At 46.0% G+C, this 26,678-nt stretch overlaps 1 long non-coding RNA gene across 2 annotated transcripts; it reads left to right on the forward strand.

The window, feature by feature from the left end:
• The first annotated feature begins 47 nt into the window (after positions 1–47).
• On the forward strand, positions 48–26,017 carry LOC134477431 (uncharacterized). Of its 2 annotated transcripts, XR_010049503.1 has the most exons (3): positions 48–196; positions 14,039–14,195; positions 16,414–26,017. It is a non-coding gene; the product is annotated as an uncharacterized LOC134477431 (long non-coding RNA). The 2 variants fall into 2 exon arrangements; XR_010049504.1 differs by having other exon boundaries at positions 14,039–26,017.
• Positions 26,018–26,678: the final 661 nt, after the last annotated feature.

Genomic DNA, 26,678 nt, shown 5'->3' on the forward strand with positions numbered 1-26,678 from the left:
GCCCCGCCCCCGCGCGCCGATTGGCTGGCGCTCCTCCCACGTGACGCCCGGCACCTCACGTTTCTGAAGTGTGTTTACTACGCCGGCTCCGGCCGGGCTCCCCGCGCGCGCTCAGCTCGCTGCCGGAGCCACCGCATCCCCCACAGTGTCTGCCCTCGCCCAGATGCCGGGCTGCCCCGTCCACTGCTCTCCTCAGGTGACGGCGCGCCAGCCCTCGTTCGACACCCGTGGCTGCCACAGGCTTGGGGGAGAGGGAGGCTGAGCCCCACCCCCGAGGGCTGCGAGCGCTCGCGATTGGCTGAAGCCCGCGGAGACCCGGATGAGCACGGGGCTTCAGGGAGCTCGCGGGCGCGCGCCTGGCCGGGCGGACGGGGAGGGCGGGCGCGGGGCACGCTGGCCGGCCGGGGACCGGGTGGCCCGACACGGTTGCTGAGCTCCGGGCGGGGGGAGGGACGCGGGGGCTTCCCGCCCACAGCGCGCCCCGAGTGCGCAACGGGGGCCTCGGGCGGGGCGGGACCCAGCTACCGAAGCCTCCGAGTCTCTGCGCCCGGCCTCGGGTTTCCAGCCCCTTAAAGATCCCGCTTGCCCGAGAATATGCTGCGGACCCTGCCTTACCCTACACATTCATTCTGCGATGCTCATCCGGGCGCTGCCCAGAGCGCTGGAGGTGCGGGCGATAAACGCAGAAACACCCCAGCCCAGTGGGGCGCACTGCTCTGCTTTCCCTTCTGTCTGAGCACCTGTAGCTGTATGAAGTGCCTAAGATAGTTCTCCATGCTTCCCGATTTGTGCAAATATTCCTTACCTATGGGGCAGATTTAGGAGCTCTCCAAGGTGTGTCTGACAACACTCACCGCCTTATTTTAAAGGGTAATGGAAAGGAACCTTAGCCAGGCTGGTGGAGGATCGCAGGCAGTTCAAGGCCAGCCTGGGCTACATAGTGAATTCAGTGCCAATCCAAAGTACAAGGTGAGGCTCGTGTCAGAAAAGAAAAGTACCTACTAAAATAGCAGTACCTGCTCGGTAATGGTTTTTATTGTCATAATAATGTGCTTCCGGTTTCTCCTGGGGTGTGGCCTCTCAGTACCCAGAACAGATAGATCCTAAAACACACGCTCACGAAGTTACAAGGAATAGGGCCACCTGTGTGTCAAAAGAGGAGGGGGAAGGGGAAGGGTGGCAATTAAGGACTGAATAGTCTCCGCTGGCAGCTGTGTGACCTTATTGAGAAATAAGGTTGTTAATAAGGTACACCCTAATCCAATACGATGTCCGTAGATAAAGAAAAGTTTGGCCACAGCAACAGATCTGCATGCAAGGAGAAAGGCTGCGTGCAGATCAAAGTTGGGGTTGGCTCCAGGCCAAGGAACAGGACAGGTGTAGAGAGGCCTAGAACCTTCCTTCCCAGTGCCCTCGAAAATTAATCAGTAAATCCAGGAACTTAGGGAGCTGATAATAGTCTTTTCTACCACTGCCTCAGTTGCCGTAGGAAATGTATATCATCCTCTGTTTCCATTAAACTATTCAGAACTTCGCATCTGAGGACTCGTGGTTCACTGTGAGGCATTGCACACGTGCCTTTTCTTTCTACTGCTGGACATAAATTTCAGGCTGTTCCCCTCGGTGCAGAATCTGTGGCCGCCAAAGCCACGCCCTCACTTGGATTGCATCAGACTCCAGCCCTGTGGTTGTGATTTCAAAACTACAAAGTTTATGCTTCATTCTGAACAGTTGGAAAGTAGGCACATTGTATCTCAAGATAGGCAAGTTGTTTTTAAATGAGACACAGGAGCTGCAGAGAATATTGGTCTCTGCAGAGTGGACTTGTTTTGTGGGTTGTTCATTCAATTAAGATGGGGTTTTTAAAGGGACGCCATGTGTAGAGGTGTTGGTGTAAATTTCACGTGAACATAAAAGCAATGGTTTATGTGAGTGGCTGCCCTCTGCTGTGTATTTCTGGATTATGGAAAATGTTTCCGTGACCCACCTCCAACCAGACCTCCGCTAACAGTAAGTCAGTTTGTAGCGGCTGCACAGCCAATCCCTGCAGACCCCAGAATTTGGGGACATTTTAAGCCTCAACTGTGGTCCTTTGATGAGTTTATGGCAGAATGGGGCCTACTTAGAGGCAGGTTCCTGGAGTGTAACCTGGAAGGGTGCATTCTTGTCTCTGTTTGGTCCCTTCTCTTTCTTCCTCCTGGTTTGTGGGAGACCAGGCCCTGCTCTCCTCTGGAAAACAAAACCCTAGCGGCAACTTGTCCCTGACCTCTCCTTTGCCGTGTTTACCGAGCTATGCGGAGCTGGCTGTATTGAAACAAATGTTCATGGCAGTAGAGGTGCCAGCCTTGCACACATCAGAACTATCTGTGCTTTGCCAGTCAGAGGCGCTGGGCCTGGCAGGGCTATGAGGTTTCATTTCGTTTCCTCATGACTCTAATGCGACCCCCACCCACCACCCTGCTTGCTCTCAGTAAAGCCATGAGCTTTTGGAAACCAGACCTTTTGTACTGCAGAGAACATTGGATCATTCCCCAGCTCCTCATGGCAGGATGTTTTCTCTTTGCCTTTCTTTGGCATCCCTGTGGTACATCGCTGGGTGGGTGAGATGGATCCCCTTAGCTGGGGTTTCAGTAACGGGCTGATGTGGGTATGGCAGCTTCCCCTGCCCTGCTTTCTGTCCTGTGTCCCTCTTGGAGCCCACAGAGCATGGGCTGAATCCTCCGAGAACTGTGAGCCAACTCAAACCTCTCCCTTTGAAGTCGAGGTGCTGGGTGTTTCGTGTTACGTCTCAGCAGTGAGGAGATGCATTGTCCGGATGTGGTTTGTCCTCCCAGGGTCCTGGTGTTGGAGCTGTGGGCCTCAGTGTGGCCATGTGAGCAGCCATGGGCTCCTCCGGGTCAGCCTGGTGGGAGTTCTAAGTCGCTCCTGAGGCGCTGAGGGATGCTGAGACCCCGGTGTCTGCCCCTGCTCCTGTCGCCCATGATCTCTTGTTCTGATCCGCACTCCCACCACACATCTGCCACCTGGAGGTCAGCCTCGCTAGGCGCCAGGTGAGCAGGGCTGCTGACCCTGGACTTCCACCCTCTCAAGTTAGGAGCCCACAAACCTCTTTTTTTTATAAGTTTATATAGCGTATGTTTTGTTATGGTAATGAAACAGAGACCAATACAGTGATTGTGACCCACTGACCTAAGCTTTCTTGGCATAAGTCATCTATACAGTGAAGGGATCAAACTTGATTTCTAAGTTTTCTATGCAGTTTAAAAATTCTCAGAACACAGCTGTGCCCTATGCTCAAAATATCTAAGCATCAGAGTCCTGTTAAACGTTCCTTTAACTGCCATCCCTGTTAGGAAATTTCTTTTTTTTTTTTTTCTTTTTTTTATTTTAAAGAGATTAAGACAAAACAGGACATAAAGCAGATCAAAACAGAACCATGTAAGCAACACAGAATTTCGCTAGAAGACAACCTGTAATTAACAGTAACTACCATAATGTCTCTTTCTTTGAAATAGTTGAGTATAACTTCATATACAATAGTATCAAACATAACAAAATAAAATAAAAACATTCAAAAGAATGCGAGTATTACAGGGCATTCAGAACCAAATGACAGAAAACAAACAATGGCTACTATATTATCTCATTTTTCTTAGAAAAATTTTTTATACTTTCACACATAAAACAATCCAATAAGGTACAACATGATAGAGCCAATGGAAACAGAAGAGCAAAAGCATGGTAGGACTTCAGAGTAAGATGATATTATATCAATACTGGCTATTATAATGACTTGTTTCCCTCAAATTAGCTGTTCATACCATTACAGTTAATAAAATCAAACAAACAAGGACAAACCCATTGCAACTAAGGCTTCAAAATAATGTAATGGGGAATCATGATTACCATAAACCTTATATACTCTTACTATTTAGGGAGACTATATGGTATTTATATATGTGAGTTTTATTTATTTCACTTATGAGTATGGTCTTAAGTTGTACCCATTTATTAGTAAATATCTCAATGTGATCATTCTTTATAGCTGAGTAGTACTCCATTGCATAAAAATACCATTCCTCAGTTTTTTATCCATTCCTCAGCTGATGGACACTTAGGTTGTTTCCAAGATCTGACTATTACAAATTGTGCTGCTATAAACATGGGTGCGCATATATCACTGTAGTATGGTGTCTTCAGTTCTTCTGGGAATATTCCTAGAAGTAGAATAGCTGGGTCAAGTGGGACCTCCAATCCCAGCTTTTTGAGGAATCTTCAGACTAACCTCCACAATGGTTGCACCAGTCTACACTCCCACCAACAGTGCAGTAGAGTTCCTTTTTCCCCACAGCCTCTCCAGCATTTGTTGTTGATATTTTTTTTTTTTGATCCTGGCCATTCTTTCTAGAGTGTGATGGAATCTCAGTGTGGTTTTAATTTGTATTTCTCTAATGACTAACGATGATGAACATTTTTTTATGTATTTATTTGCCATTTGTATTTCTTCATCTGAGAACTGTGTATGCATCTCAGATGCCCACTTTTGGACTGGGTCTTTGAATTTAGAGGGTCTGATTTTTTTAAATTTTTTATATATTTTAGACAGAAGACCTTTGTCTGAGAGACAGCTCACTAGGATTTTTCCCAGTTTGTAGGTTTTCTTTTCATTATGCTGGAGATTTCTTTTGACATACAGAAACTTTTTAATAAGATGTGATCCCAGTTATTGATTCTGGGAAGTAGTGGTTTGATTCCTGTTCATGAATTCTGTACCTATCCCAATGTCTTCAAGATGTTTACCAACTTTGTCTTCCAACAGATTTAGTGTTTCTGTTTTAATATTCAGATCTTTGACCCATTTAGATTTTAATTTAGTACATGGTGATAGACATGGGTCTAGCTTTAGTTTTCGGCAAATGGAGAGCCAGTTTTTCCAGCACCATTTATTAAAGAGACTGTTGTTTTTCCAGTGAACCTGCTTGGCCCCTTTATCAAAGACAAGGTGGTTGAGTGTGCTTGTAGTTGTGGTTGTATCTTCTAGTCTATTCCATTGGTCTTCGGCTCTGTTTTTATTCCAGTACCATGTTGATTTTATTACAGTAGCTTTGTAGTATAATTTCAAGTCAGGGATGTGATCCCTCCTGCCTTGACTTTGCTGCCTAGAACTGCCTTTGCTATTCTAGGTCTCTTCTGATTCCGGATGAATTTTAGGAGTGATTTCTCTAGGTCTATGAGGTATGTTAATGGTGTTTTCATTGGGATTGCATTGAATCTGTGTAACAGTTTTGGGAGAATGGCCATTTTCACAATATTTATTCTCCCTATCCATGAACAAGATATGTCTTTCCATTTTCTGAGATTATCTTCGATTTCTTTTTTCAGGGTATTATAGTTTTACCTGTATAGATCTTTTACTTCTTTCGTGAGATTAATTCCTAAGTATTTCATTTTTTTGGATACTAGTGTGAAGGGTGTGGCTTCTCTTATTTCTCTCTCCATAATTTTGTTGCTCGTGTATAGAAATGCTATTGATTTTTGAGCATTGATTTTGTATCCAGCCACATTGCTGAATTTATTTATTATATCTAGGAGTCTTTCAATGGAGTTTTGGGGGTCTTCTATGTAGAGTATCATGTCATCTGCAAATAATGATAATTTAACTTCCTTTTTTCCTATCTTTACTCCTTTTATTTCTCTCTCTTGTCTAATTGCTCTGGCTAGTATTTCCAGTACTATATTGAATAGGAGCAGTGATAAGGGGCATCCTTGTCTTATGCCTGATTTTAAGGTAAAGGCCTTCAGTTTTTGGCCATTTAATATGATGCTGATTGTTGGCTTGTCATAGCTGGCCTTTATCATATTGAGGAAAAGACCATCTATTCCAATTTTTTTGTAAGGTTCTTATCATGAATGAGTGTTGGACTGTCGATGTCCGCTCCCGGCCGGCAGGAAGGACACACGACAAAGCCTGGCAGTGGACAACCTTTTCTTTTATTTTCCTTCTCCGTACAGCCTGCCCTGGGATCGCTCCCAGCCGAAGCCTCCTCTGGTCCGCTCCCCGCGGCTCCTTCTGGGCTTCTACTTCCGGGCTTCTTCTTCCCCCCCAGGGGTGGCACCAGTATATATACGGATACAGTGTCCAATCATGTTAAAGTAAGCAAGGCAAGCTGATTGGCTAACATCATCAGTTGCCAGGCAGACTATATTGTTGAGCGGGTTGCTTACGCGGTAAGCAGGAAACTAACGTGCTCGATGGGGGGGGTAATCTACCTCAGGCTTTACTCTTTACTACAGGCCTCACGTCCGCCAAGTGAGGCGACCGGGCTCGGGGCTGCGGCTCCCAACATCTCCCCCTTTTTTATTTTTTATGAATGTGCGCATCGTAGCCCTTCCTGGACTGGGTGCAGAGGCTTATGCCCTATGCGTAGGCCCACCGTAGGTCCTTGGCTTAGACCCTGGTCGGCCGTCCCATGGTCTGCCAAGGCCCTGAGGCCCTCGTCCTTTTTCTAGGGCCAGGCACAAACTGGACGGAACCTGGATGCACACAAGCTTGCACTCATTTCCTCTCCGTAAAGAAATCCCCTCGGAGAGAAATTTAGACCTGGGCAGCATCTAACAGTCCAGCGGCTTACATGCAGGATGGGGTAGGGCCTGGCTTAGGTTGAGTCGCACCGGGGGAGTACGCTCTTACCCGTCATTGACTCTCCTACCCAGCTATGTCATAATTTTTTAGAGGAGGAGTGTGGGAAGCTCACCACCCCTAGACTCGGTCGTAGGCTAGGCGAGCGAGCCATGCATATGCCTGAGGATCTTCTTGTCCATTTCGGGCTACCGCTATTTCTATTCATCTTGTTGGTTGGTCTGTGATGGATCTCCGGTAGGGCAGGTCTGATCTTCAGTCGAGGGCTTTGTCGCCCGTGTCAGTCTCTCCGGTACCCACAGTGGTTCTCGTCCCGATTCCTGTGGGAAAACACAAACCGCGCCTCGGTTCCAGCTGACCACTGGATCCGGGCCCATCCATTGTCCTGTCAGGACATCTTTCCACTTCACCCACCCTTTATGGTTGGGGGAAGGGTTGCAGTGCTCCACGGCTGGGGAGCAATTATCATTATTTAAATTTAAAAAATTGTGTGTGAATAGTGCCATGGATAATCTTGCCTTTGGGGCCAGGCCTTGGCCTACTCCCCCTTTTTGTTTTTGTAAAATTTCTTTGAGGCTTCTATGAGCCCTCTCAATGATTCCTTGACCTTGGGGATTGTATGGGATACCATGTTTTAATTGAACCTCCATCATTTTGCAGAACTCATTGAAGGCTTTGCCTATATAGGCTGGTCCATTATCAGTTTTTAATATTTTTGGTTTGCCCCATGCGGCCCAAGCTGCCAGGCAATGATTGATCACATTAGACACTTTTTCACCTGTTTCTGCTGTTGCGAATATGACGTGAGAACAGGTGTCTGTGGAAACATGAACATATTTAAGAGTCCCAAACTCCTGTATATGTGTGATGTCCATCTGCCAAACATCACCAGGGATCAAACCTCGAGGGTTTACTCCCATCGGTATGGCAGGTTTGTATGTGGCACAGGAGTCACATAGTCGCACGATATCTCGTGCATCTGCTCTGGAAACATGGAAATGGTTTGCTAGTGTCCTGGCATTGACATGAAACTTATCATGGAAGGCACGGGCTCGCTCGATTGGTGTTAGTAAGGTAAAAATCCATAACGGGCGAGTGGCAGTATCAGCAGCCGCATTCCCCTGTGCCATAGGCCCTGGCAGGGATGTATGTGCTCTTATGTGGGTGGTGAAGACCTTATGGTGTCTGTTCTGAAGCAATGTCTGGATAGACAGGAACAGTCCAGCCACTGTGGAAGTGGATCTAATTAAACCGGCAGTCTCAAGCACTTGCATAGCATTGACTACATACCTAGAATCGGAGACAATATTAATGGCTTCTGAGAACCGTTCAAGAATCATTTTAACGATCTGCAGTTCCACCACCTGAGGCTGATCAGGTTCAAATTGTATGGTAACCGGGGGCTTGCCTAGGATCACATAGGCGCCTATCCCCGTCTTGGAGCCATCTGTGTATATTGTAGTTGCTGGGACTAATGGCTCAGAGGCAGTAACCTTTGGAAAAATTATAGGGTGTTGAGTGACAAATGACAAGATAGGGTCTTTAGGGTATTGATTGTTTATATCCCCATGGAAAACACATCTCAGAATGGCCCATGTATCTATGCAGGCAGCCAGGGTCTTGATCTGGCTGGCGGTATAGGGTACTCGGATGGCTTGTGGTCCTGAGCCAAAATGTTGGACAGCTCTATCATGCGCTTCAAGGGCCAATGAAGCGACTGCCTCCGGGTAATGCTCTATGACTTTTGCAGGTGAGACCTTAGGGTGTATCCACAGTAATGGTCCTTTCTGCCAAATCACCGCTGTGGGCTGTAGACTAGTCTGTAGCAAACAGACATCAAAGGGTCGCCCTGGTTCAATTCTGTGTAAGGTAGCCCCACCTAAGGCTTTTTCCACTCTCTGTAAGGCAGCTCTTGCCTCAGGAGTGAGCCTCCTGTGGGAGGCTATATCTGGGTCTCCCTTTAGAAGGTCGAACAGGGGTTTGAGATCTGAATTTGGTATATGTAAATATGGCCTAATCCAATTAATGTCTCCTTTATTGATTACCATAGTACCCACAAGAGATTGAACCATAATTTTAATGTGTCCTGTGTAGTCTGAATCTATGACCCCCGGGACTACTATGAGACCCCGAAGGGCCGTGGAGGATCTCCCGATCACCAGACCCACGGAATTTTCGGGTAACGGTCCCTTAAAGGTGGTTTCAACCACTCGAACACCCATATCAGGCACTAATATAAGTCTGGAGGCGACACTGAGGTCCACACCTGCTGACCCAGGGGTGGCCCTTGTTGAAGGCTGCCATCCTGAGCTGTCCTGTCTCTGGAGCGGGGGCCCGCCTGTGAAGGGGGCCCCCTCTGGCCGTTTTTTGGCCCTCTAGCATCTCGTCCACAAATACGGTTGCCCTGAGCATCAAAGACCGACCTACACTCCTCAGCTTTGTGTGATCCCCTCTTGCATCGCCCACAAACATATGGTTCTTCATTCCTAGGGCGAGGCCTAGCATCTGTATTGTTTGGGCAATGACATTTAATGTGTCCTGGCTCCCCGCAGGCAAAACACCCTTTAGCCTTACATTCCCCTTCTAACCCGCGAGGTCCCCTCTGCTGTACAGCCGCGGCCAGGAGAGCAGCCACTCCCGAGTTGGAGAGTGGCCCCCCTATCTCTCTGCATATCCTAATCCAGGCGTTGAGGTCCTTGTTCTTATGAGGAGCTATCGCTGCCTTGCACTCCTTTGTACATTGCTCAAAAATCAGCTGCCTTACCAGCGGTCGAGCCACTCCCGGATCAGAAAATATCTTATCGGCAGCATCTTGCATTCGGGCCACAAAGTCAACAAATGGCTCTGTGGTACCCTGAATTACTGGGAAAGAACCCTGCGACTCCTTATCGAGCGACTTAGGCTCCTGACAGCTGGTCTCTTTGGCCTCCTTGCCATTCAACTTTCCCTCGTCCTCGGAGTCAGACGACTCCGAGGCTAGAGCCCCGTCCTTCTCCTTAGCATCTTTGTTCCCCTTGACGGGCCCCTCTCAGGAGCTCCCCGACTGGGCCTGCTCAAATACCCTGCGTACTTTTGTAAGCTCTTGAGAGCTTTCTCCACAACCACCCTCGCTCTTAGTGTTGCTACCTAGCATGTTTCCCATCTTTTAATATGTTACTCACCGCGTGAGGCCCAAGGAATCCGCCACTTACGCGTGAGCCTGAGGGGAGTCTAAAAGCCCTGTAGGTGCGCGCCACCCAGAGCCCAGGCTTATCCCCAACTCACCTGTCTCGCAGCTCTGTACTGGAGCGTTGTCCGCTGTCACGTCTCGGGGGTGATCAGTCCCCGTGCGGGCCTCCAAATGTCGATGTCCGCTCCCGGCCGGCAGGAAGGACACACGACAAAGCCTGGCAGTGGACAACCTTTTCTTTTATTTTCCTTCTCCGTACAGCCTGCCCTGGGATCGCTCCCAGCCGAAGCCTCCTCTGGTCCGCTCCCCGCGGCTCCTTCTGGGCTTCTACTTCCGGGCTTCTTCTTCCCCCCCAGGGGTGGCACCAGTATATATACGGATACAGTGTCCAATCATGTTAAAGTAAGCAAGGCAAGCTGATTGGCTAACATCATCAGTTGCCAGGCAGACTATATTGTTGAGCGGGTTGCTTACGCGGTAAGCAGGAAACTAACGTGCTCGATGGGGGGGGTAATCTACCTCAGGCTTTACTCTTTACTACAGGCCTCACGTCCGCCAAGTGAGGCGACCGGGCTCGGGGCTGCGGCTCCCAACATTGGACCTTATCAAAAGCTTTTTCTGCATCTATAGAAATGATCATGTGATTCTTACTTTTGGCTTTATTGATATGGTGGATTACATTTATTGATTTACATATGTTGAACCATCCCTGCATTCCTGGGATGAATCCTACTTGGTCGTGGTGTATAATCTTCTTGATGATTTGCTGCATCACGTTTGCCAATATTTTATTGAGGATTTTTGCATCTATGTTCATTAGGGAGATTGGCCTGTAATTCTCTTTTATAGTTGGGTCTTTCTCAGGTTTTGGTACTAGAGTAATATTTGCTTCCAGGAATGACTTAGGAAGAATTGCTTCCCTTTCGATTTCATTGAAGAGTTTGAGGAGTGTCAGCATTAAGTCTTCTTTGTATTTCTTGTAAAATTCCGCAGTGAATTCGTCTTAGCCTGGGCTCTTCTTTGTAGGTAAGGCCTTAACTACATTTTCAATTTCATTAATAGAGATTGGGTTATTCAACAGTTTTACATCTTCTTGACCTAGCTTTGGTACTTCATATGTTTCTAGGAACCTGTCCATTTCTTCTGTGTTATCGAACCTACAGGAGTAGAGGTTTTTGAAATAGGTGTTGATGACCTTCTGTATTTCCACAGAGTCTATAGTGATCTCACCTTTTTCATTTTTTATTGCATGAATTTGAGCTTTTTCTTTCCTTTTTTAAATTAGGTTGGCTAGGGGCTTATCAATTTTATTTATTCTTTCAAAGCACTAACTCTTTGATTCATTGATTCTTTGGATTGTTTTCTTAGTCTCTATTGCATTAATTTCTACTCTGATTTTTATAATTTCCTCTCTTCTTTTGACTTTGGACTTGACTTGCTCTTCTTTTTCTAGATGTTTGAGGTGTAGTATCAGGTTGTTTATTTGTATTCATTCTGTTTTCCTGATGTGGGAACTCAGTGCAATGAATTTTCCTCTGAGGATTGCTTTCATTGCATCCCACAAACTCTGGTAAGTTGTATTTGTATTTTCGTTTGCTTGTAGGTATTATTTAATTTCTTCTTTAATTTCCCCTGTGACCCACTGATTGCTCAAGAGTATATTATTCAATTTCCATGTGTTTGTGGGATTTTTCTAGTTATTTTTATCATTAATTTCTAGTTTCATGGTGCTATGATCTGATAACACGCATGGGATAATTTCAACTCTTTTGCCCTTATTTAAATACGTTCTGTGGGTTAGTATGTGGTCTATTTTAGAGAATGTCCATGTACCGCCGAGAAGAATGTGTATTCTGATGTTGTTGGATGGAACATTCTGTATATGTCTATCAAGTCCATTTGTTCACAAGTGTGATTCAGTTCTGTTATTTCTTTGCTGATTTTCTGTCTGATTGATCTGTCCCTTGGTGTCAGTGGTGTGTTAAGGTCTGCTGTTATAATTGTGGTCTTGTTTGTTTGATTTTTCTTTTCTATTAATACTTGCTTTGTATAACTAGGTGCTCTGGAATTTGGTGCATATATATTTAAGATTGTTATCTCTTCCTCTTGAAGTTTTCCCCTAACCAGTATGTAATGACCTTTTTTGTCTCTTAGGATCATTCTTGGTTTGAAGTTCACACTGTCTGCAAACAAAATAGCTACCCCTGCTTTTTGGGGGGTTCCTGTTGCATGTAGTATTGTTTTCCATCCTTTCAGACTGTGAGTTTCCTTTTGGGTTAGATGGGTTTCTTGTAGACAGCATATGGTTGGATGTTGTTTCTTGATCCATTCTGCCAATCTGTTCTTTTAATTGGTGAATTGAGACCATTTACATTAAGGGTTGTAACTGTTATATGTTGATTTATTGTTGACCTGTTATCTTTTTGCTGTTGCATCTTTATCTTTCCATTCTGTTTGTCAGCCTTGTTTAGTGGTTTTTTCCTATGTGTATCTAGACTGTCTTTCAGTATTCTTTGCAGGGTTGGCTTGGTGTTCGTGAAGTTCTTTAGCTGTTCTTTGTCATGGAAGTATCTTATTTCTCCATCCATTTGGAAGGACAGTTTTGCAAGGTGCATCAGCCTAGGTTGAAAATCATTTTCCTTTAGGATCTGAAATACTTCACTCCATGCTCTTCTTGACTTCACTGTTTGTGCTGAGAAGTCTGCTGTGATTCCGATAAGCTTTCCTTTATAGGTGATCTGTCTCTTCTCTCTAGCAGCCTTTTAATATTCTATTTTTTTCTTTTTCCTTTTTATCGGTACCGGGGATCGAACTCACGACTGCCTGCTTGCAAGGCAGGTACTTATGCCGCTGAGCTAAATCCTTAGCCCCTAATATTCTATTTTTATGTTGGATTCCTGGCATGGTGATTATTATATGTCTAGGTGTAGTTTTATTTTGGTTATGGCTATTTGGAGTTCTATGTGCTTCACTAATCCTAATGTCAGTTTCCATTCTCATGTTTGAGAAATTTTCAGCTATTACTTCTGTAAATAGTCTCTTGATATCATTTGTGATGTCCCCTTCTTTTTCATTTATCCCTATCAATCTTACGTTATTTTTCTTTGAGTCATCTTGCAGCTGTTGGATTGTTATTTCCTGATTCCTTGCTATTTTTAAGAGATCTTTCCTTTCTTGTTCACTAGCTTCAATCTTGTCTTTGAGATTTGAAATCCTATCTTCACTTTTGTTGAGGTGGTTTTGACAACTTTCAATGGAGTTTTTTATTTTCTGTATATCTCTTTGAATCTAGTTTATGTACTCTGTTTGTTTCTTATATTGTTCATCCAGGGTTTCTATCTTTTTGTTTTGTTCCTCTAATTTTTAACTCTGTCTTCTTTAGATGTGTTTAGCATCTCTTTCATTATTTTTATCATTGCTTCATTTACCTGGGAGATTATTTCTAGTTTGGATTCCTTTAAAGCTTCCCAGAGTTGCCTCTTTATTTCAGTTACTATTATTTCAGGTATTTCAACTGTATGGCATATGTTTTCTTCTATGTACATGGCTCCTAGGCTTTCTTGGGATGGGCTGGATGTTTGAGATTGCATTTTGGTCTTTCGTTTTGTCATTTTTCTATATTTCCAAGTTTCAGGTGTTGTTTCAAAGCTTCCCCTAGGCATGTTGGAAATTGTCTCCTATGTCTTGGGCTCCTGGAACTCCTCTGGTAGTGTAGCTCCCTCCTGGGGCAGCGAGACCCCCAGATTAAAAGAAGGTTACCAGGAGAGGCTCAGGCAGCCTAAAGCCTCCTCAAGCCACGCAGCTCCCCGCTCCTGCAGCAAAGCTCCCCAGACCAAAAAAAGGCCACCAGATGTGGTCCAGGCAGGCCCGAATCCCACCAAGCCCAATCTAGTATGGCCACAAGCCAGGCAAGTCCCCAACCACCTAGAGCAAGGATCTCAAATTCTCCTGGGGATCGGCTGTTGTGCAGGCATCCACCTCCTTGGTGGCAAAGCTCCCCAGGCTGAAAGAAGGTCACCTGCGCGGCCTAGACAGGCCCCCAACCCCTCCCCCAGATGGCAGCAGTGGTGGTGGCGCTCCCCGAACTGAGAGATGGTCGCAGGCAAGGCCCGAGCAGGCCTCCACAGGGCAGCTCCCTCCTCCTTGTTAGGAAACTTCATACTCAGCTGTGATAAAATTGTGTCTGCATCTAAGCTGGAGGCTTGTTCTCTCTGGATGGTCTCTTACAGATGTGATTTTCGGTATGTGTTATCAGCACACAGATCATGAATAGATGACCCTATGGCTCATTCAGCCTGGTATGATATGAATGTTGATTGAGTGTCCCCCAACTAGAGTCTTTGAGGGGACTGAAGTCAAATATGTCAGAGGATGATCATTTTTAAGGTAAGTTATGGCTCTTGTGTGACTATATAATAAACGCATGTTAAAGATTTCACCTAGTTCATTAACAGGGACACCCTGAGAGGCCACAGGGGTGACAAGGAGAGCCTGAGGAGCAGCTTTGTACGCAGGCCATGCTGCTCCCTGTTCTACTTGGTTTGTTGTCCATAAAATGCATGTTGAGATTCGGTCCCCAGTGTAACAGTGCCGAGAGGTCCAGAGCCTTTGAGGGGTAGTTAGGTTGTGAAGCTGCATGCTTATTGCAGGGGCTGGTGCAGTTCCCCTGAGAGTGTGGTCCTGTCCCATTCTGTGTCTCCAGTGTGCCCGCCTGCAGTTCTCACATGCACCCCTCCATGTGATGCCATCTACAAGGTTATAAACCAGCACAAGGCCCCATCAGATATGCCTGCTTGATCTTGAAGTTCCCTGCTCCAGAACCATGAGCTAAAAAACCTCTGTTCTTTATAAATTACCCGGTGTCAGGTATTACATTATAGTAACAGAAAGCAGACATAAGACTGGCCATCAGGAATGTTAAAATCAATTTGCTTAACGTTGTAGCGTAACTGACGCCATCTTGAGCCCTGCATTTCACTAGTGTCCTGTATTAACCCAGGAAAATAGAAAATTACTCAGGGTACAAGCCCATGAGAAAAGCAAAATGAGCTGTACCCACAGGAAAAAAATTAACCTGCTCAACGAAGAAGCAGGATACAGGTGTCAACCAAAGATTAATGTAAGATTCTAGCTAAATTGTTTCCAACAGGATGTCTTTTTGTGGTTCTGTGTTTAAAAGCTTTGTAACTTTCCAGTGGGACTCAAACAGGTGTCTACAAGAATGATCTCTGAGCTCAGCTAATTAAATTCCAAATTTATCAATTTGGCTGCTTGGATTCCTATGTTGTTAATGAACTCACTTCACTTAATATATGCAGAGCTGGCTTCTTCCACAGAGGAGCAGAGGAAGGGAAACCAATTCCGCTTCCACAGGACAGCATTCTCTTGCATGTCCACAGACCAAATTCCTTCGTATTACAGTCATTCATCTGCAATTTAGAGTTGTAGCATAGCTCAAGGACAGTGACTAGCAGAAAGCAGCCTGAAGAGCACACTGTACAAGAGATCCAGACTCCCCATCTTTTTTATTTTTATTTTTTGCTTATTTCACAAAGATTCACAATTTTTGTCACCACCTCAAAGAAGTCTTAATATTTCAAAAGAGAGTCCCTTTTTCTCTACCATGGCCCCTGTTTCTTTTGACACCACTAGTTTCCATCTGTGTCCTTTTTGTTGTTTACTTGACAATTGCCTGTCAATTTATGCCTGTCCCTGCCCCAAACGTGAGGTCCAAGAGGGCAGAGATTCTTGCCTGGCATCTTCCTTTACTGTATCGCCACCACCTGCCACAGTGCTTGGCATAACTGACGCCATCTTGAGCCTCAGATGGCTCTCGACCTGCAGCACCCTGTTCCCGAGACCGGTAACACCCATGGTTACAGTGAGCCTCCACTGCCACATCAGCCACCCGTCTGTGGTCTCTGTGCGCCAGCCTCTCCTTTTGTCGCCTCCCTGTGTCAGGGGACCTGGATTTCTCCTTGCCACGGGCGTCATGTTGGATGTTGTCAGTGGAGGGCACTGGGGGGGAACTGCAGGCGGAAGGGGCCTCTCCTGGTTCTGGCCTTTGTGCCTCTGTTTCTCTTTTATGGGTCCTCCCTGCTGGGGAATAGACACTCACAAACTCACTTGTGTGGAGTTTCCTGGTGTCCTTGCGGGTGGGCCCAGGGGTCCTTAGGCCACCCCGCCTCAGCCCATTGCATCCTGGGAAGCTGTTTCCCATGGTCCTTCCCAGGCATGGTTTCCCGCTCGCAGTTTTGGGCTGGTGACTGGACAGCCAGCTTTGTCATTCCTTAAGGCCTGCGGGCACGTGTGCCCGGGTGAGGTCTGAGTCCCGCCCTTAGAGGAGATCCCCGGCACTCCCCTTCCGCTGGGCTCTTCCTTAGGGCTCCCTCAGTCTTGAGGAGTCCTTTAGAGTCCTTCCATCCGACGCAGTCCACAAGGATGTACTTGTGGGCGGTCTTCTTGCGTGTTCCTATCCTTTCCTCAACCGAGTACATTTAGAAAGTTCAAATAGTTACCCACGTGGTAATCCGCTGTTGTGAAATGTTAGCCAGTATTTCACCACGATGAGTTTTTTCTTTGTCCTGTGACCACCCTTGCGCAGGTCACTGGATGCGAGTCCTGTCACCTCCACCAGGCTGCTGGAGTGCAGAGGTTTCCATGGTTTCCTTCCAAATTCAAGAGCCTTGGTGCAGATGCAGATCCGGAAAGAGCGGCTGCCTGCCGCCCTTCCCGCCAGCGCCCTGCACGACTCGTGTCAGCACGAAGAAGAGAGCTGACGTGTGTTATCCAGAGGAAGAAGATGGCCGCTCACCACCGAATCTAGGGCAGCCGGGAGCAGCTTAGACTGAGCAAGGCGGATCGTGGCAGCTCCCTCAGAGGCCAGTAGCCGGCGTCACGCTGACTCCTGCTACTTTGCCCTCTGTTTGGGCCAGCACTCGGGCCTATTGGGTGCTACAGGGTAGAGAGGGCCTGGGCAGCCTGCCGAGCCCCCTGCATGTTAAAAGAACAGCCGGACTTTTTTAATTGTCCCCCCCTCTGAAGGCCTCAAGAGCTGGACAAGAAGTCCCACTAAACAAGGGTTATGCAAAGGCAACAGTGGAACATAGTGTCACAAGGGATTGTGACCAGGGCCAGCCAGGACGTGTGCCCCGACAGATGACCACAGCTGAGAACCAGGCAGGGCCGAAGCACAGTTGGCAGTGGAGGCTGTGGTCCCCCAGCATCTCAGAACTCAGCCGCTACCCTGAAGAGCAGAGGACCGACAGGGCCTGGAATGGACCGGTTTTCAGCCAGCAAGAAGTCTGGACCTGGAGACAGAAACCAAAATTAGGACAGAAAATGACAGTGGCTGCTTTTGGACTCTGATTTGTGAACTGAAATTTCTGTGCTTGCTGCAAACCCAGCCGAGTGTGATGAAAACTTCACAGTGCTTGCACAAGCCCTCGGGCCTGTGACCCAGCCCTGCCCCTCCTCAGGACTCGCTGTGCCCGCAAGCCGGGAATGCTCCTGCCTCAGCCGCTTTACCTGGGCCATTTCAGGGCTTTCCCAAGATGCTCTCGGGCTCCTCCAACCTTGCTGTGGGGCATCTGCCCAGGGACGGCTTCCGAGAAGACTACCACCACCCTCCTCTGACCTCTTCTTATGGGATTAGGGCCTAACATTGTATTACACCTGTATTCGGTCACATGTGTCTCTCTGCTAGGCTCCCTCTGCCCCTCGATACTTATTAAGTAATTCGGTGAAATGTTTTTGTTCGTTTGTTTTGGTTTTTGGGACTGGAAATCAAACTCAGAATAATTTAGTGAAAACTCCAAACAGTCTTAATAGTACTTGAGATCATTTGATCTTTAATGTGTGCCAGGCACAGAACTATTGTTAGGCATTTTGCTAACGTTTATCTCACAGGTATTGTTTTAATTTCTACAATATCTGTGTGAGCTATAAATTTATTCCCATTTTATATATGAGAAAAATGAGGCTCCTAGTAGTTAAGTTCTGTAACTTCTCAAAATAAAAGAGTCAAGAAACAAAGCCAAGATCTCCCAGCTCCACTAGGCTGCCTCCACCACCCGGGATTTGGGGACCATTCAGGAGCTGCAGATTAAGGGTGTCCTGGAAGTGGGGGACGTGGACAGATCCTGGCCCAGACAGTGCTGGAGGCTTTTTAGAGAAAGGTGTGCTACTTTACAGACAGGAAAATTTTTATGGGGACAAAGTAAAGGGTTCTGAAGAAACAGAGGCTGCTCCTGTGCTCGGGTCTGGCGCTTGGGCCTTAGGCAGGGAACCGGCCAGGCACTCTGGGCGGCAGAGTGTGGCCAGCAGTGCCTGGGGAAGGCCGTGTGGAGAGGCAGGTTTAGGAGGAGCCGCCTGTGTGTCACCCACAGCCCCAAAGCCTGGTAAGAGTGAGCTCCTCAAAGAAAATGTCCAAACTTCTGGGAGAACATGGCGAATAGACAGCAGCAGCTATGGAGGCTCTCTGAGATTCCCCGCTTAAAATCCAGGAATGGTGTGGTACGAGGAGTCCTAAGCAAGGGGAGATACACCCTGCCGACCGAGGAATAAACTAAGCTAAGAGAAACCAACTGGAAATCCAATCCTGGTGCTATAACAGGAACAGATAAAATCTCAGCGCGGAAGCTAGAACCTGCACCACTGGAAGCCGCGATTAGAACTTCCTGCTGCCGCTGCTGCGGCCAAATCTGCAGGGCAGGGAGAGAGATGCCCCAAAGCTCTGAGAGTGGGAATCTGTGAATGGAGTTGAAAGCGGGACTAGCAGGGAGCCCTACACTGACTTGTGGTGAGTGAGCAGAACAGGGATCCTTTCATAGAGTAGGAGGCTCCAGCAAAGGACATTCTGGGAGCAGGCAGGCTTGCCAGAACAGGACACTGCAGTGACTTTAGCTGCATATTCCCCTCTCAAGTGGGATTGGAGGGGAGTGCCTGGCCTGCGTGATGCTGCTAACTAAGACCCAGTGGGCTAGCCCAAACCAGGTCCCAGCGCCTGGAGGTGCACCCTAGTGGTGAAGCCTTTGGTAGGTTGACCTGGAGGGATGGGCCCAGCATAGGCTGCCAAGGTCTGTGTCTCCCTAGTACACTGCAGTGGGCGGGAACACCTAGCTGGCACAATTCAAACAAACTGTAACCAACAAAGAGAAAAAAATTGGGCCTCCTACATTCACTTGTATGGAAGGAACAAAAAGTGTGGGAAGAGGAAGCAACAAGAAAGGGTCCTCAATCCCCAATCCTGAGAACACTGATCCAGGAAAGGGAAACACAAAGGAAGACAGAAAACATGCAATATCAGACACGGCACCAATAGACATAAAGCGATATCTCCAGAGCCTCATGGAAGAGTTTAAAAATGAAGTATTTAACGAAATAAAGCAAGATATAAGTAGAATAGTTAGAGAACTGCTAAGCATTGCCCAAGAAAAAACAGATGGTGGAATGGAAGAACAAAAAAAAAGGGGAGAATTGTTTGATGGAGAAAGTAGAGAAAACATAGAATACATGAAGTAGGTTCAAAGAGATTACCAGGAAACTAAAAACTCTATTGAAAGCTGGTATAACAGCTTGAGAGAAACTAAGGATAGATTATCTGAACTGGAGGGCAGATTTGTAATATGGGAGCATGAAATGAAAAACTTCTTAAAAATAACAAGAAAACAAACAGCAATAATACAAAGGCTAGAAGATGATAAGAAGATCTATAACTTAAGAATTAAGAACATAAAAGAAGAAGTAGGGACACAAACAAATGGACTACAAAAGCTACTCGCAGAAATAATCCAGGAGAATTTCCCTAATTTAGCAAAAGGTAAAGATACTCAGATGTATGAGGCATACAGGACCCCAGCCACATACAACCCAAACATAGCTACACCCAGGCATATAATAATCAAAATTCCAGAAATCCAATATAAGAACAGAATACTAAAAGCCATCAGAGACAAGAAACATCACTTACAAGGGAACACCCATCAGAATTACAGCAGACTTCTCGGCACAAACCATCAAATCACGAAGAACGTGGGGGGAAATAATTCAAGATTTGAAAGATAATAACCTCCAGCCAAGATTGATATATCCTGCACAACTGTCCCTGGAAATTGATGGAAAAACAAGGTGCTTCCAGGATAAAGAGGAACTGGGGGAATTTGCAACCACCAATTCAACTCTACAGAGAATACTGCAGGATATTCTAAAAAAGGAAAATACCAAGACTTCAGAAACAGTAGCAGAGAGGCCACAATGAATGGGGCAGAAAGCGAAATGAAGAAGACAAACTGACAACAAACAACAGAAAAAGAGCTCAACAGAAATGAGGCAGAGAAGATTGGATGGTATGAGCAGCTATTTTGGAGAAAACAAGACATCATAATAGCTAGTGCTGATTTAGTATCATCTTGCTTTGAAGTCCCATCAAGCTTTTATTCTTCTGTCTCCATCGGTCTTAACAGGTTGTATCTTATTGGATTTTATTACATGTGATAATATAAGCAAAAACTTTTATATACAAGGAGATTATACAGAAACCATTGTTCATTTTCTGATAGTTGGTTCTAAATATCCTGTAATACTGTCATTCCCTTGAATGGTTTTACATTGTCTTGATATGTGTGGTGCTATAGTATACGAAGTTATACTCAAAGATTTCAAGGAAAGAGACACTATGGTAACCACTTTTATGTCAGAATATCTTGTGGTGAAACACTATTTTGCTTAAATGGTTATGCTTTGACCTGCGCTGTTTTGTTGTTATGCCCTCTGTTATCTCAGTCTCCTTTTTAAAAATTATTTACTTACTTTTTTTATTGTTATCTTTTTAATTAAGGGAAAAATAAAAAAATAGCAGGATACATTATAGTAACCCACTTTGATTTCCTATTAACTTGATTTGAAACCCTGTATAGCCCTCACCATCTTGCTTTGACTGATTTTCCTCTATTCTACATTGATTGATAGTACCAAGTTCGAAAGTATAGGCAACAACTGTAAAGACAATAAGATTCATTATGACACCCATTCTGGTTGACTATTATCTTCTTTTAAAGTCCTGTAATGTCTCCAATGTTTTGGTTTTATTCTTTACTGTTTTGTTCAATTTTATTATAACTGATGATATAGCTAATTCTTTTAAAGATAGCAAGAGGCAGTATGGTAACCATTGTTGATCACCTTGTATTTTGTTTTTCATTATCTATTATGTCCATCATTTTGATTTGACTGACTCTGTCCTGGTATGTCACATTTGGTTTTACTCTCTTCAAAAAAAAAGTAATAAGAACTGTGGCAGTAATAAAACCCAAAATGTGTAATTGTCATTGTACAAAAGAAAGGAAAAGAAAGTGCCCTAAAGGATATAACTGCATATATATTTAAGTGTATAAGATAGATAACCATATTACTGAGTTTTGTTGGATCATTGAACAGAACTGTTTGCAGTCTCACTGTTTGAAAGTCCACTTTATATGCTTTAATTTTGTAACTTGAACAACTATTTCTAAGATAACAATATGTAATCTATTAACTAGTGATTTCCTATTGTTTATTTTTTCTTAAATTCTGTATAACTTGTACCGCTTTTCCGTTTTTCTTTCTTTTTCTCCTTAAATTAAAAAAAGAAAAGAAAACGTCCAAATAGCAGGTGCTCGGAGCTCAGGGCAGAGGAGGAAAGAATGACCCTTCTGTTCTTGAAGCTAGATTTTTAAGTGAGAATGGTTGGAGGGCAAAACCAAGAAGCAACGGAGAGAAGGCGAGAGAAAAACACCAGGAGAGCAGGCGGCCCAACCTGCCTTCAGACGCAGCAGAACCCGCCCGACAGCAAGCCCCAAGATCCAAGCGGGCAGCTGCCGCTTCTGCCACCTGGAGGCCGGTGAAGGAAGTACACAAAACCCCCCAGGAATCAGACAGAGCCTCAGAAATACTTCTGCAAAGATGTAGTTAAAACAAGGATTATTAAAACATTCTTTAAAAAAAAGTTTAGTTGGAACAAACCAATTAAAATACATACAGCCCTATAACCACACACTAGAAAAAATAATCCTACGAAAATACTAGCACTTAAAAAAAGATCAGTTTAAGCCAGGCGTCCTGTCACTCTCCTACAATCCCCAAACTCGGAAGGTTGAGGCAGGCGAATCAGTGCAAGTTCGAGACCAGCCTGGGCTACAAAGTGAGCCCAAGACCAGCCAGAACCACATAGCGAGACCCTGTTTCAAAAAACAAACAAATAAATAAAAGTAAAAAAGATTAGTTCCCACTAAAGCAAAAAGAATTTAAATATAATGCTTTACTTTTAAAAAGCAATGCTGGGTTAATGCAAATGCCATGCCATTCTACATGGTAACATATTTCTTTATATCTTTCTTCATTCAGCTGAGTGCATTTATCTTGCAACTCAGCTGCTAGAATTCTTGGAACAAAGCAGAACAAACACTGACGTATGGCACGGCATGGATACGCATTACTGCAGCCTTTGCCTTCCCTGACATCATTCCAATTAGCCAATCATGAGCTTTGCTCAGTGGCTGCGTCATAGCCAGTGAGGTTTATCTGAGGTGTAATTATGCTAATTGATCACTTTTCCCAATTAGCTAATCATGGATAAGCTAATTTGCATATCAGAAAATTTTACCGACCAATCCTGATAAGCTAATTTGCATGTTGGGAACAACACCTATTGCAGTGGAAGAGCCTGTAAATCACCTTCCTTGGCAGTACTAAGGAGATCTCTTTTTTACTCCCCTTACATTTTCTCCAGGGTTTGTGACACAATTTCCCCTTCAGGAAAGCCTTCATTATTTTTTTTGTGGTACCAGAAATCGAACTCAGGACCTTGTGCGTGCCAGGCAGGTGCTGTGCCACTGAGCTGTATCCCCGGTCCATCATTCTTTAGCTGATATGAGTCTCAGGCCACAAAGCCAGAGGTGCCGAAACTTATTTTCTATGACTCAACTTCTTGAGCCAGGCCTGCATTCTGCCAAGGTGGCAGGCGTTGGCCTCTGTCCCTCTGGGGCTGCCCTCCTGCTTCCTGGGGCCACATGCAGGTGAGTGCATTGTGCAGTACTTGCTTTTGGGCCCCTCTACAGAGACGGCCAGTGTGTGTGTCACATGGTTCTTGCCGAGCTTTGTGATGTCTAGTTTTGTATCCAGACATCGTCTGATGACCATTTGCATTAATTTGTTTTGCTGTCCAGGCCTCCCCCAAGCCGGGCCACGTCCCACTTCCCAAGTCCACCTCTCTGCTTCCCTGGGGACCTGCCATCTCCTGGGGGCAACGACTTCAAGAAATGCATGGAAATCTGTTCCTCATCTATTGCCAGGGCCAAGATTTTAATCTCTGATAATCTGAACCCCACTTTTGGCTTCTTCTGGCTTGCCATCTTGTTGTCCCTCCTAGAGGTTAAGAATCTTTTGGTTGTGAGCTACAAAAATACAGCTCAAACTCACTAAAAAGAAAGTATATTGATTCACATGACTAAACAACCTAGGGCTTCTTTCAGGCAGGGATTGATCTGGCTAATCAAAAAAAGCACTTTGCAATGTGTTCCTGCATCCCTGGGCCTGAGCTGAGCAGATTCAGGGCTGAGCCTTGTGTCTTCTGGTGCCCAGTCCAGCTACCACATGGAATGAGACAAACTGTCCTCCAACACCTGCCCACGTTGCATATTCATGAGCAACTAGGAATGTCGCTATCTTAAATCACTCAGTTTTGCAATGGTTTGTTATACAGCAGTAGTTGGGGATCACTGCTTGTGAGAAATCCTCGTATTAATTGATACATGCAAAAATAATGCTAATGGAACACTTTTAAATTAAAAACAAAGGTATCTTGAAATTAAATAATAACATCTGTTCTGCTCTGAACCCTGAAGCACCCTCCATCCCCACCACCTCACCAAGTGGCTTCCAGAAATGTATGGCCAGTCGGATGGATTGGCCTTGGACTGGGAGGCAGGGAGGCTGGGGTTCCTCTCCACCTACCCTACTGTCTGCCACCACCGTTTCTGTGACATCTTCTGTGGCAGTGGTTGATACTAGATATTCTGCAGAGTTTAAGAGATGGGACAGATCACTGGGAGACGAGGATTTTATTAAGTGCACTTGACTCAGTTAGACTTCTGTCCAAAGGACTGAGCCTGAACATGTGGCCAAGGGTTGGCCTGTTTAGTGATGGGAAAGCAGGTGGGGTACAGACAAAGGGACTTATTGGGGACAGGTTTGTAACTCAGCCTCGGAAGAAAAACAGAACCTTTGCATCTTGTGGGGACCATATGTCCTAAGCCTGCAGGTTGCAGGTGCCACAGGGCAATACAGGACTTTCTTCAGGACCATAATCATCCTTCTCATCAGGAACAGAGCAGAGTCAGCCTGCAGGAAACAGATGGGGGGGGGACAGCACGCCACAGGACTCGTCACGGAGATGCAGTTGTTAACCCTACCTGCAGCCTCTCGGAGGTAGGTGCTTTCAGGGAGGGGAGTTGGGCTTGGTTTTCCTCTGAGTTCTGCTTTGCCTCCATGGGCTGGGATGGCGGCGCTCAGGCTGCTGGCTGCTGCACAGAGCAGATGGTGGCTCTGCCAAGGGCTTGCTGGCTTCCCTTGTTCCTGGCCTCCTACCCAAGCCCGGGGCGATTTCTTCCTTTTACTGTCCTGGGTCCAGGAAGTGCACGCTTACCGTTGCGGTGACCTTCTGTCTCACTAGACTGTTGGGCTTCTTAGCTCCTCCAACTCCAGTTCCCTGTGTTATTTTTAATTTGCTCAAAAGGGGCCTGGGGATTTAGCTCAGCGGCATAAGTGCCTGCATTGCAAGCAGGCAGTTGTAAGTTTGATCCCTGGTATGGATAAAAAGGAAAAAGACAAAAAAAAATTTTTGCTCAAAAGACTTACAGAGGTTCCTCTTTCCCGCTCACTCCTGATAGGTTGGATCACTAACTTTACTGTCCACCCAGTACTGCCCAGTAGGGAATCCATTTCCCGGATAGGAGAATTGAAACACGGGGGAGCAGTTCATTCTCAGAACTACTGATGTCTGCAGGCAACGGAACTGAACCAGAAAATCTTTTTTGTTAAGTTGGAATCCACAGACACCACTCTCAGGGGACTTGGGGGGCTGTCTGGGGTGCAGAGGCACTCACTACCGCACGTGTTCCCTTGTGTACACGCGTTGGGCTGTGTGGGGAGGACCTGGGCAGTTTTTTATGTGTTGGTATCGAGACTCAGAAAATGATACCCAGAAGTATGGCACTGTGACAAACTGAGCACTTTGCATGAAAGAAAATGAGGGCTTAGAAGCCGCCCCAGAAATAGGTCTGTCTGACTTTCCCGTACCCAAGCTTACCCAAGCACAGGGAGAGGCTTTTATGTGAAGCTCTCTTATCTGCCAAGACTAGATCCACCTGAAAGGAACACAATTGCTTTTCATCCCATCCTTGATAGTTTTCACACAGAAAGATTGAAATCATGTCACAGGAGGGAAGACTGAGAACTGTCACCACGCCTAGACTCTGGGACAAGCTGTTGCTACTTTCCAAAGAGAACTATTTGCAAAGGAAGGCCTGTACTCCTTCACGTCGGGTACTGCCCCCTGAGCCTGCCTGCCCCCTGCCCTAACTTCCTTCCCCTGTGTAAACAGTGGTTAGACCTGAGCCACCTGCCCGTCCTGAGTCTCACGTTTCATGTGGCTCCTATGCCCATGAACAGGTTAACAAACATGTTCCCCTTTTCTCTTGTTACTTGGTTCTGTGTTGCAGCCAACTTAAGCCTTCAAAGGAAAAATGTCAGCCTTAACCTAGACTTCAATAAAACATTCCCCTCCACATTAGGAACTGGGGGCAGAGGCCTGAGCATGTCTTGGGAGGACGGCCATATGCAATATAGCAAATACGAGGATTTCCTTCTATCTTCTCTTTGAAGGCAAGGGTTGTTTTCATTTTTTTGTTCTGTTATGATTGTTTTGCTGTATTCAATATTCTCTTTCAATTGATTTTTTAATGTTCTGTATTTGGTTTGATTTCTCTCTACCTAGTTGACTGGACAGCTATTGTGAAGATAACGAGATATACTGTGGTCCCTATTGCTGTTACCCCGGTAACCTGCTGTGAAGTTCTGCACCAGTGTCATTGCATCGTCTCGATTGGCTTTGTTCTGTCTTGTTCTGTTGTGTTTTTACTACCTTCAAAATAAAATAAAAACCGTTTACTCTCTCTAGGCTGCTTTGAATCTTCAGAAATCGTCTCTTAACTCCTCACTCGACCTGTACATCTCAAAACCAGCTTCCCGCAGGCGTTGTTTCTTCTTTCATCTTGAAGATCAGAGTTCTCAAGTGAATCGTGGTGTCTTAGAGTTTCTGTGGCGTGGCCACGCGCCAGACACGTCAGCAGGTGGAATCTCACTACCAACAAGCAGGGCGCTGACCCCGGTGCGGCCCAGCAGCACTGGGAACACAGCGCTGGGACAGCCCTGGAGCTGACCGTGGCTTGACCAAGAGGCTGTTTATTAGAACATGTGTGCTTGCAGAGGAACGGGCTCACGCAGCCTGAAGGGGAATCCAAACCAAGACCTGAGGGTGAATGCAGGGGGTGGAGATGGGCAAGAGAATTGAGACGAAGGTCCCGCGGGAGAGAGTAGACGGGAAAGGCCACCAGGGCAGGAAGGGGAAAACGGGATGGCGGGAAAGAGGTCGGAGGCCTCACAGCCACAGAGAGCAGGCCGAAGAGGTCACGATTCGGAGAGGAATTGTTTAGCAGAAAAACAGACCTGCCTGCACAGAAGGACGAGGGAGTCAAGCTGCACCTAGAGCTCCCCTTGGGGCACCAGGGTGCCGGAAATGCATGGTATGTCTTTATGGTGCAGAGAGGGGAGACC

This window comes from Cavia porcellus, unplaced genomic scaffold, assembly GCF_034190915.1.
Source record: "Cavia porcellus strain 051 isolate PalLab524CR breed Dunkin Hartley unplaced genomic scaffold, mCavPor4.1 scaffold_8, whole genome shotgun sequence".
Lineage (NCBI taxonomy): Eukaryota > Metazoa > Chordata > Mammalia > Rodentia > Caviidae > Cavia > Cavia porcellus.